This window comes from Protopterus annectens, chromosome 8.part1 (genome assembly GCF_019279795.1).
Source record: "Protopterus annectens isolate FY-2018-M chromosome 8.part1, PAN1.0, whole genome shotgun sequence".
Lineage (NCBI taxonomy): Eukaryota > Metazoa > Chordata > Ceratodontiformes > Protopteridae > Protopterus > Protopterus annectens.
Genome location: NC_056742.1, coordinates 256,334,011 through 256,347,438, shown reverse-complemented (window position 1 = coordinate 256,347,438; position 13,428 = coordinate 256,334,011).

Sequence of the window (13,428 nt, the reverse complement as noted above, 5' to 3'; positions counted from 1 at the left end):
CCAGCAGTCCCCAACTCGGACAGGTTAGATCAGCACATTTCTGCCACAAGGATGCAGAAAAACACCTTCTTAATGTAGAATAGCTGGTTTGGGACCCAAGTGTAACAAGACCACACAAAATCCCTACAACAGCCTTATAACTAATAGAATGTAATGCAGTGCAATTAACTACTTAAAGCAGCAACAGACTACACTGATTTTTTTGAAACTGCTAAAGTACAGTCACAGTATATAAGAGAAGTGCAAAAAGATACTTAGAGCCTTTTTGTGTTCTTCCCAGCTCAGATATACCAGGTAAATATCTACTACCACTAGGATGAATAAGCCCAGTACTCCTAATGTAGAAGCACAGTAAATGAGTGTCTGGAATGAAATGCTAAGAAAAACAAACCAAAAAGATATGAAATGCTATCACAAACAAACTTAAAGATACTGATACAGCAGTGTACCTTAAACAGCTTAAAAACATGCGATAATTCAATACAAGTCTTTTCTTTGTATAAATCAGGCAAGCGCTACTCAATTGTACAGAATTTATAAAGGCACTAAAAACAAGATAAGCTGATTAATAAACCCTCCAGCCAATAAAACTACATGCAGAAATTTCAAGTGTTTCCGCAACCTAAAAAGACCAGACTACCTCCCAGTGGACTAGATTGGAAATCCACTGACCTCTTGATGTAAAAACAAGTGCTTGCTAGAGTGAAAAATATACTACTGTATCCAACAGCTAACTAGATAATGAATTTGGGGCAAGTAAATCAGGAGAACAGACAAGGAGAGGCAAAATGCACTTTTTTAGTATAAGCATAAGGAAAGGCAATAAATAATTAAAAATATCAACAGTGTAGAAATTGAGGAGCTTACTCAATGTACAGTAGGGGTGGGCATATTAAAAATCACCAGATTTAAAAAGCAGATCAACAAAGTGGAGGGTGGGAAAGCAAAACTAGCAGGGAATCGCCAGCAGTGCTTTAGTTTATACAGGCCTGAAATCTTTTCAGAAAAAGACAAAGGCCCAGAAATTCATTGTGTATGTATCAGTCTGACAATTTAACTAATGAAAATGGGCCTATATCGTTTTATTGAAGCCCTAATTTGCTGAACACCTATTCGTCAAACTTAAAGCATCGAATACCATTTCAGTGAAGAATTACATCATTGTAAAGATTTCTTAGGGAAAAATACTTGGCTAACAGTGTGATCATAACACAAATTACATTATTTTAAACTCACCAAGGTGGGGGGCTTTGCCATATTACGCCCCCACACCCCCAATTATATTTTCCAACTCCGAGATTGTACTACATTGGGGGAAAGGGCAAATGTGTTACAACAGCCAACTAACTCCCTTCCCCTGGAATAAAATTCAGTGATGTAATTCTTCACTGAAATAATGTCCGATGCTTTACATTTGGTGAATTGGAGGTGCGATGAAATGATAGGTACCCAGGAAAAACATGTGAAATGTGCAGCCTAGATAATTTAAGTGTCCATCTCTCAAGTAGAATAAAAATACCAGGCTACGCAGATTTCCTAAAGTAGAAAACAAAATGAAGCATGTAAAACAGAAAGCAGCTTTATCACTCACAGACAAGAACATATAGGTTTACTTTCTTCACCCAAAAGGAATCACCAGCAGTGCTTTAGTTCATGTAGGTTTGATATCTTTTCACTTTTTACTCCTCCTCAAATTTCTTAGACAGGAGTAGTTTACTGGGTCTGACTCAGGCTTTAATTTGGGTTATTGGTACTTCTTTAAAAGTAGTTTCTGGTAAAAGAAAGAGGGATATACCACTTTTCCTCAAGAAATTCAAGGTTCTGAACCTGAACTGGAAGATGAAGATCCAAATACAGGGTTTTCTCCTCAGATTTCTGATATAGACTGAGAGAAGTGCTCATTTTCTGATTCTTCTTGTGGTAGTTTATCTCTTTTGAGAGATTTTGCTAGAATTTGCTAGAGTTTTCAGTGGGAGAACACTGAGGTTTTGCAGTCTGTCAGAAAATACTATGGGTTGTAACAGAAAGAATTTCCAAAACCTACACCCATTCCTTATGTGTCTGCTTTAGAGAATGTGTGTGTTACTGCCTGCAGTTTTCATGATAGTCAGCCAGCTGCCTCTAGAAAGGCAGATAGGATGTGTAAAGTTATTTAGTCTTTCAAGTTTTTAAACACTATTCCCAAACCTGAGCCAGCAGCTATAGCTTTCATTGATCACAATGCTGGTAAACACTTAGTAAATTCCAATCCTACTTTTTCTAATAAGGATGGAAAGCTGAAGTAATCCAGAGGGCTCGAGTGAATTCTGGTATCCCACTGGTGACCAGTGGGTGACAGGGCTAACACAAGAAACACAGTGTAAAAGATAAATCCAGATAAAATCACATTATCTAGCAGATTTAGGAAACTCTCTCTCTGACACCTTCCCTGTGGGAGGAATAAAGACACCTTGTGGAAGTTTCCAGTAGTTTATTCATTTAGGTAGGTAGATGGATGAGTGTTCTTGTTCTGTTGACATGAGTTGTTATGGAAGGAATTTCTAGAACTTATACCCCATTCCTGCTGTATCGGGTTTAGAGAATGTGTATGTTACTGCCTGCAGTTTTCATGATAGTCAGCCAGCTGCCTCTAAAAAGGCAGATAGGATGACATCAGGGCCAGAACACTTGTCCATCTACCTACTTAGCTGAATAAACTTCTGGAAACTTCAACAAGGTGTCTTTATTCCTCCCATAGGGAGGGTATCAGAGAAAGAGAGTCTCCTAGATCTGGTAGCTAAAGTGATTTTATCTAGACTTATCCTTAATACTGTATTTTTGATAAAGATGGGGAAATTATTGATAATAATGGGAAAAAGTGTATATTTCTACAACTTTGATTTTTTAGAATTTTGAATTGTTAGGATCATATGTTAAAAATTGTTCTAATTATGAAAATACAAGGAATGTTCTATGTGCATTTTTTGTTGTGAGGCAAAAATCAGCTTTAAATAATTGAATTTATTCTATGCACAGGCTGCTACTTATTGCTTACAGAGTGTGTATGATTCTGTTGATACTTCTTCCAGGCTGTGGCTACTGGTACTGTTTTGAGGAGGTTTGCAGGGCAGTATTTTCAGAATATAACAAATGATGTTAAAAATGCGATTTTAAATTCTCCTTCGAACAGAGATTTTGTTTTTTGTCCATCTGCTGCAGAGGTTATCAAAAAGTATAATGAAAGGGGTAAGCTGATCCAGGGAATCTCCTTCTCCTAATTTTCTAAGGGATTCTCTAACTCTTCCTCCAATTTTGGCAAAAAAGGCAGAACAGACAATATCAACAAAATACACGTAAACAATTGTTTAAGAAGAAATAGCAAAGGGGTTCTAAAATGAAGCCTTGAACCTCCTAAAACCATGAACAGTCCAACAAGGCTGAATGATTACTCAAGAGACATTGGGAGCCCCTCCCACCCTGGCCCTTTTTTTCTTCCAGAGAGTCTGGATTGGCAACAGATAGGTTCAGACAAATGGGTTCTGAAAATCATTCATCAAGGTTACAGACAGCAATGAGAGGAAATGATTCCTTTCTAGGTGGTCATTCCTCATCCTCCATATCACACATCACTATTCATCAAGACTTCAGATGTTTGTTAAGGTTTTGTGTGTCTAGATCACATTATCAGATCTCGCTCTTAACCTATGGACTATCCACTGCACCAGTAATGTTTACAAAGTGTCTGGTTAGTTATAGCACATTTCACGGTACAGGGTATCCACATTTTGCCATGTTTAAACAACTTGTTCGTCTTCTCAGAATCTTTTTCAAAGTGTCAGAAATCACTATGTCTTGGGTAAAAGATTTCTTTCACAAGTTGGATTCCAAGAGAACATTCAAAAGTCTTTCTTGACTCCTTCACACATGATTGTGTTCCTCAGATGTCAATTATACACTTCTGTTCAAAGATCTTTTATTCACAGTAAATGAAATATCTATTTCAAAGATTTTCTACTCAAACTTCAGCCACTGTGAGGGGAATGCCTAGAATTGTGGGTCTCGCAGTTTCTATGATTCTCATGATACCCCTGGCAAGACTCCATATGAGAATGTTTTGTATGTGAAGTCCCTTTTGTTCCAGTACCTAGTGCTAGGATTTTTCACAAGAAAGCCATTTGGTGGAGACAGCAGATATCCTCAAATCCAGTTCTCCCCTTCTCTCTACCTGTTACAAAGCAGGCAGTCACCACAGATACCTTAGACTTTACTTGAGGAGCAGTTTTAAGAGGGATAAAAATGCTGGGTGTGTGTAACACCAAGGACAGATTCAAGCACATCAAAATTAAAGATATATTTGGCTTGTTGAAGACACACAACTCTAAAAATCATATCTGGTCCCCGGGACCTCCTTATGTTAGTACAGAAAATACCACAGTCATATGGTACATCAACAAGCAGAGGGGAAACCATTCATACCCTCTTTGCATACTAGTCATGTTAACTTGGGATATAGCTTCACAGCACAATCTCACTCTTCGGGTATCCTACATTCCATCAAACAAAATTATGTGGCAGACAAGCTGAGCAAGACCAGGACAGAACTTCAAGACTGAAATAAGATCAGGGCGTTTTCCGAGATCTGGTCCATCTGCATAGACTTCTTCAAGTTGACCTCTTTGCTTTCTCTATGAATAATCAGTTGGCATGTTTCTGTTCCAGGACTCCATACATGGAGGACTGAAACACAGATTTTGTTTTATTTTCCGTGGACAGGAATGTTCCTCTATGCTTTTCTACCCTTTCTACTAATATCCAAGTTATTTATAAAGATTCAAAAGGAATCTCCCAAGATTATCATGGTGACTGTTTCCTGGCCCAGGCAACCATGGTTCTCCCTTCATTTAGAAATGCCCATGGACAGTTACCACAAACTTCCTCACAAACCATATCTACTCAAACAAGAATGGGGGTGTTTGATTCACTACAACATCAATTATCTTCAATTGACTGCCTGGATGATAGGTTCTTAATTCCTTTTATGTACCTGTTTACTGAGGATGCACAAGTACCAATGGAGACAAGAAAGCTTTCTACTTGAAAATCAAATATTAGCAAATGGAAAAAGTTTTCTAGTTGGTGCCAACAATATAATAAGCACGCATTTAGAGCTAGTTGTTTTCTGTTTTTACAATATTCGTGAGAGTTACTATACTGTGGCCTTTCTTATTCTTCTGTCAAGGTTCATTTATCATCCATTCCAGCATGCTTGCTCATGGATCCTCCTCTTTAAAAATGCAGTCTCATATCAACATTTTTTAAGGAGGTTTTGCATAAGAGGCCTCCAAGTAAACCAGTGGCTCCTCCTTGGGGGGTCTTAATTTTGTGTTAGAGAAGTTAACTGTGTCTATATTTGAACCAGCTAACCTGTCTAACTTCAGGTTCTTAACATGGAAAACAGTTTTGCTGATTGCTCTGACCTCTGAAAAAAGAGTATCTGAGTTGCAAATTCACATGGTAAGTCAGCTCTATCATTTTCTACAGGGAAAGAGTTTATTTTTGAACTCATCCTTCTTTTATGCCCAAAGTGGTATCCAGGTGTACTTTAATTCAAAGTATCCATCTCTCTATTTTCTTTCCTGAATATAAAAGTGAGGGAGAAAGGATACTCCATACCATGCATGTCCACAGACACCTCAGATACTATCTTGACAAAAGTAAATCTTTCGGATCTTTGGATCAATTTTTAATTTCTTGTGAAGGTAAGAAGAAGGGGCAACCCGTTGCAAAAACAGACTTATCTGTAAATGATTGTCCAAGGCTATTACTGTTTGTTAATACTAACCATACCAAAACTATTCCAAGCAGGGCCTTAGCTTTATCTTTGGCTTATTGAAAGGGTTTTTATTACCATATCGAATGGTAAAAATATCAAATGCTGACATGAGCGAAACGGTACCAAAATGAACTTGTTATTGTGGGGGCTGCACCCCCCCTGCTAAATATATATTCCAACTCCGAGGTCGCACTACAGTGAGGAAAGGGCAAATATTCCATTCCTCACTATACTGTTACCCAAAAAAAACAAGTTAGTTTATGTACCATTTCGCTCATGTGAGCGTTCGATATTTTTACCATTCCAGATGGTAGTATAGACCCTATTGGAAAGCGTTGGTTTCTAAAAGTATTCAAGAAGCTGCTAGTTGGTAGTCTGTACTTTTATAAAACACTTTGTTTGATTCCTTCTCTAGGTCCAGGTCAGGCTTTGCTGGGACCATTCTCCAGGGGCTTCTGGACCTTTCTGCTTCCACCTCCTAAATGTAATAAGCTAGGGTAGTCTACCCATATAGTTATGGCTACTGCAGCAGTGATCAATATGATGAGCATAGTACAGTTGTGTAAGTCAGCTTACCAGAACAGTAGGTGTTTGAATAATCATTGCTGCAGTAGCTTCCTCCCTACACCCTCCCCTGTTATTTGGTGTTTCTTGTGCCAAGGTGTAGATATTTATTTTTGCTGTTACTAGCATTGTCCTTGGTGCTGCGGTAGCATTGTTGCCTCACAGTAAGAAGTTGTCCTGTTTGATTCTCAGCTAGAGCGTCTTCTGTGTGGAGACATGCATGAATGGGTGTACTTTTGTTGAAGGCTGTGCATTAGGGCCCGCAACTCGGCATGTAAAAATCTACTGCCAATCATTAGTGGACCAGAGTTCTGTTGTGGCGACCCCTAACCGGGAAAAGCTGAAAGACACAACAACTAGCATTGTCCTTTCAGCACTCAGCCTCCCTCTCTCTGTTGGCAGGAAAACTCCAAGGAGCTTGGCACCCAAACGTGTCTTCAGCTCAGTTGAGCTGCCTGGGAGTTTGGGAACATAGAAGGTGCTTTGAAGCTTTGGAAGCTGGCCAACTTTTATTATCTTGGCATGATATAATCTTTACAGCTTAAGGCTAGTGCTGCAGTAATCATTCAAACATCTGCTGTTATGGTAATATTATCTACACCAGCATGCTTTATGCCAGTTTCTACAGTAAGCAGCAATGACATTTATAGGCTGAAGGGAACTAAAGTCTGATGTAGATTTTTTGTGTTGCTTCTAAATGTATTAGTTTTCTGTGAATGTTGTAGTTTCTGCTGTTTGACTAAAACATGTGAAATTCTGCAGTAAGAACCCCACGCATCCACAGACATCCTAATAATATGCTTTTATTTATGATTTCTCATGCATAGTGCCCTTTTTTGGTCTAGAAGAATATAGACACAGAAAAACTTACTTTGCTCTGGAAATTAAAACAAAAACAGCATTCATATCTCTTTCTTTTTAAGAATGTTAGTTTACAGAAACCTGCTTTGTTTTGCTCTTCTCTTTCCATAGTTGATAGGCAGGTAATCCTGGGAGTGAGTGGATTGCACTGCCTGCAAAACCCTGGAATTACATTGGATGAAGACAGGAAAGGGAAGTAAGGCTAAGCGTTATACTGAAATATACTATATTATGATTTTTCATATAGTAAGTACAAAAGAAATGTTGAACTAGATAAAATCAATCTCCAGGTTGACCAGAGATGAAAGGTGTGGTGTACTGTATTTGTCAGAGAAAAATATTTAACAGGAATAATCATACAGTTATTCAGAAATAGCTCATACCCTGTCATGAAAATTAGCTCTTCACTGGCAGGTCTTGCTTTAGCAGCTGGCACTGCATTTATTTATGGGTGAGAGAATTTGTGAATGTGTATGTATGGGTCTACTTCTAAATTTTGAACTTTTAAAATGTCAAATTTCTTAAGGTCGAGACCATAATATCAAAGTATTGAAACTTTCAGCCATTTAAATGGAGATCACTGTACAGTGCAGAACAGTATATTTACTGTTTTCCTAGTTGTAGTGCAATCTCAGAGTTGGTATATTTAATTAGCAGGGGGTGTGGGGATTGCAAGGTGGCTTGCAACAAGATTTTTTGTTTTTATTGTTTTTTTTTTTTATTTAAATTTTGAAGTTTCAAAACTTCATTCGTATAGTCTCGACCATAAGCAATTCAGAATTTTGAAAGAATGAAATTTAGAAGTAGAACCATATGTATATGTACATGTATATGTATATCGATATGTATATATACATACATATATATATATATATATATATATATATATATATATATATATAAATATAAATATATCTGTATATCTAAGTATGTACATGTGTGTGTGTGTGTGTGTGTCCCTCTATAGATATATATATATATATATATATATATATATATATATATATATATATATATATATATATACATACACACATATGGTTTACTATCATTTTGTTGAACGACACTTACTCGGATTCCAAAGTCAAATAATCACATGGGCGACTGGTGAAAACATTGAACCACAACCTTACGAATGTGTAAAACCGAAAGAAAGGAAGTAATGTATTCTTGCAAAATCACCATTGATTTGAATGGTGATTTTAAAGAAACATGCAAACTGGTTTGAATGTCAAACATTGTTTTTACCATTTTTGACATATGATAAAAATGGCATTCACGAATTCAACGATATGAGTTGATGAAATGACTCGAATATGTTGTGACTTTAAACAAAATTATACTAAACCTTATATATATATATATATGTTAGTTAGTTATCATTTTGTTGACCGGGAAAGTCCGACTAGGTTCCACAGAGCCTGTTTTCAGCGGAGGCCCGGGGAGAAATGCTCCAGATGCATGTCTTTGGAATGTGGGAGGAAACCGGAGTACCCGGAGGAAACCCAGGGAGAACATGCAAACTCCACACAGAAGGCACCCCAGCCGAGAATCGAACCGGAGAACCTCTTGCTGTGAGGTGACAATGTTAACCACTGCACCACTGTGCCGCCCAATATATAGATACACTAGACAATCCCGATGTACTGAAATGTCGAAATTCAGTACATCGAGACCGAATAGTGGAAAGTGCAGTTAGCCGAAACTACACTATGCCAAATCTGTAAATGTCGAATCCGCCGCTATTGTGGTGTGTGATGCGCGGTTTGTGGATTTATCTGGGGTTTCAGGTAAGTGTTGTGTGCTTGAGGATAATGGGTAGGGATTTTAGTGTGTGTGAGTTGGTGTTTTTTGTGTGTTTGTGTGTTTAGTGCGACCTCGGAGTTAGAATATATTAATAGGGGTGTGTGGGGGTGCAGGGGTACTTGTCCCCCTGCTTATAGGTAGGTTAAGTGTGTTTGCGTGTGTTGTTGTTTGTTTACTTAGGTAGGTGTGTGTTTGTGTGATTATGTCCTGGTTTGTGTTTGTGTGTGTGTGTGTGTGTGTGTGTGTGTGTGTGTGTGTGTGTGTGTGTGTAAATGGTCATGATTGTAGTGTTCATGATTGCGGGTTTTCGTGTATGTGGTTTTTCGACTATTCAGTCTCGAAATACTGAAATTCAACATTTCAGTATTCTGGGATTGTATAGTGAATCTATATATATATATATATATATATATATATATATATATATATATATATATATATATATATATTATAAAATATATGTGTGTGTGTGTTTATATATATATATATATAAATATATATATATATATATATATAGATATATATATATATATATATATATATATATATATATATATATATATATACATATATATATATATATATATATATATATATATATATATATATACATATATATATATATATATATATATATATACATACATATCATCATTCTCTTCGGCTTTTCCCATTAGGTCGCCACAGCGGATCATCTCTTTCCATTTCTTCCTATCCTCTGCATCTTGCTCTGTCACACCAACCGCCTGCATGTCCTCTCTCACCACGTCCATAAACCTTATCTTAGGCCTTCCTCTATTCCTCTTACCTGGCAGCTCCATCCTTAGCATCTTTTTCCCAATATACCCATCATCCCTCCTCAGCACATGTCCAAACCAACGCAATCTCGTCTCTCTTGCTTTGTCTCCAAACTGTCCAACATGAGCTGACCCTCTAATATACCGATTCCTAATCCTATCCATCCTAGTCACACCGATTGCAAATCTTAACATCTTTAACTCTGCCACATCCAGCTCTGACTCCTGCCTTTTTGTCAATGCCACTGTCTCCAACCCATATAACATAGCTGGTCTCACTACACTCTTGTAGACCTTCCCTTTCACTCTTACGGATACCCGACTGTCACAAATCACTCCTGACACTCTTCTCTACCCATTCCACCCTGCCTGTACTCTCTTCTTCACCTCTCTTCCACATTCACCATTACTCTGAACTGTTGATCCCAAGTACTTAAACTCGTCCACCTTTACCAACTCTACTCCTGCATCCTCACCATTCCTCTACCCTCCCTCTCATTTACACACATATATTCTGTCTTAGCCCTGCTGACCCTCATTCCTCTGCTCTCTAGAGCATATCTCCACCTCTCCAGAGTCTCCTCAACCTGATTCCTACTCTCACTACAGATCACAATGTCATCTGCAAACATCATAGTCCACGGGCCTCCTGTCTGATCTCATCTGTCAACCTGTCCATCACCACTGCAAATAAGAAAGGACTCAGAGCTGATCCTTGATGTAATCCCACCTCCACCTTAAACGGATCTGTCACTCCCACTGCAGTCCTCACCACTGTCATACTACCGCTCGTACATATCCTGTACCACTCTTCGTGCTTCTCTGCCACTCCCGACTTCCTCATACAATACCACAACTCTTCTCTAGGCACCCTGTCATATGCTTTCTCCAAGTCTACAAAGACACAGTGCAACTCCTTCTGACCTTCTCTGTATTTCTCCATCAACACTCTCAGAGCAAACATTGCATCTGTAGTGCTCTTTCCTGGCATGAAACCATACTGCTGATCACTAATCATCACCTCCCTTCTTAACCTTGCTTCCACTACTCTTTCCCATAACTTCAAGCTGTGACTAATCAGTTTTATCCCTCTGTAGTTACTGCAGCTCTGCACATCACCCTTATTCTTAAAGATAGGCACCAAAACACTTTTTCTCCACTCCTCAGGCATCCTCTGACTTTCCACACACACATATATATATATATATATATATATATATATATATATATATATATATATATATATATGTATAGGTCTACTTCACATGACTGAAAGCTCAAAATATTGAATTTCATTTAATTGAGACCACAATATCTAATTTTCAAAATACTGAAAACTCATTTGACTGAGTCTCATTATACTGAAAGCTTACAATGCTGAATATCAAAATACTGAATTTTGTGTTTCCCCTCAAAAGTGATTTGCTTGTGATAAAAAAAAAAAATTGCTGTAACTTAAAGTGCGCACTGTCACAGTACCAATAGTAGCATAGAAAGTAGTGTTGTAGTGTTTCTAAATGTAGGTATGTCTCTTCACATTTTTATGGGAAGTATCTAACGTAAAATGGCAAACGTTTCATGCACTCCTGGAAGTAGTGGCAGTGTGTACATTACTGTTAGTTAAGTAAAAGGTATATGTCCTTTTCCCCACTGTAGTGCAATCCTGGAGTTAGCATATATAGTTTGAGGGGGCATAGCCCCCACCTAGTTTGGTTTTATATCATCGGATTTCTGTTAAGAGGGTAACTAAGTAGTTTTAAAGTTTTGGAAACTGTTAGTGTTGGTGTTGTAAGTGTGCATATCTGTGGCTTAAAATTCAGTATTTTGAAACAGCATTGTAAGCTTTCAGTATAAATTTTGAAAAAGACAAGTAGTTGAATACTTAGATAAAACCTTATTTTCATTGTGCTTAGAAATATCATAACATTGTTATTTATTCTTGTACAAAGGCTCCATTCAGTTTTACCTAAATAAATTGCAGGGCATCCTGAACATTTAGCAAGATACACCACTAGTTTAGAATGACAATTGCCTTTGCAGAAATGTATTTTATTGTAAACACTGTTTTCTAAAACCAAACTTTTCTCTTCGGAATAAATGAGCACTGACTGCATGTACCACACTTTACAGTACCTTTCTTTTCATGTTTGAAACCCTGACTACTTGACCCTCCATCAAAGAATTTTTTCATGTTGAATCCACTCTTGTGAATGAATAGGGGTTCTCCCCCTTGGTGGTTAAGCACATTAGGACTAGCCTTAAAAATGTTCCAGTTTTTTCAAATAATATTCTTAATTTCACCTGACTGAGAACTATACTAAACTACTAAAGGTCTTTCATAGTTTCTTGTTAGTGGGGCCTGGATATAATGAGGTAACTTCATACCCAGTAATGGCTTATATCTAGCACCCCATTCACCTTCTGTTTGATGCCTAATAATTTGTACTATGGCTCTTGGATAACCCCTGGCTAAAAACATATTAACCGCCTTGCTGAGTTCTCCCTCTAGATCTTCACGGTGGAAAGGCATCCTTACTATATGTATACACTGTCCTTTCACTAAACTTTTCTTTTGGACTAGGGCGTGGCAGCTAGAAAAATGGAAATATGAGTTACTAAAACCTGATTTTCTATATACTTTAGATCTAAATCCTGTTTCAGTGAGAAATGAGAGTATCAAGATAATTAATTTCATCCTTCCCAACATTATAAATACATTTTAGATAGTCAGAAGTGTTATTCAAATACTCAATAAACTTGGGTATCTGTATCAAAGACCCACTCCAAAGAACAAATATATCATCCAAAAACCTTACCTGCATTCTTATGTTAGTAAAGAATGCAGAATTAAACACAAATTTGTTTTCCCAGTCCAGTAAAACAAGATTTGCTAAAATGGGGGCACAAGAGACCCCCATAACATAACCTCTGTTCTGTTTAAGTAGTTCATCTTCAAAGTAAATTAAATTGTTTTCTAAGACCATACTCATATGTTCTAAAATTAAATTGATTTTATCATTTGAAAATGTGGTATACTGGACAATACTGTTATAAAAGGCCTATAAACCGTGTTCCTTAGGGATGACCCTAAATAAGTCCATGACAAGTGTAAGGAACATAAGTTCTTGATCCCATAATTCAGCATTTAATCTCCCTAAAAAATCCCAAGAGTCTATAATCAAACGTAGAACTTTTTTATATATTGGTTTTAACCACCAATCCACACAAACTGCCAGGAGGTAACTTTTTGACATCTGAGCAACAACTGTGGTTAGAAATGGAGGATGTTTCGCATTCTTGTGGATTTTGGGGATGCAGAATATAGTTGAAATTTTAGGGTTCTCTAATTTAAGGGTGTTATATAATTAAGGACTTATTCTCTGGTTTAATAGATACTCTTCTAAGTAAGAATCAGTTCTTAGGTAAGATATAGTTACTTTGTTCCTTGATACAGGTGAATAGGTTTCAGTGTCATATAACGTACCAGCATAATGTTAGAATATTCTGTTGATTCAAAAAGCACTGTACTCTCCACATATGTGGCTTTATTATATGAGGGTCATGTAATTTCTCAGGGACACAAACAAT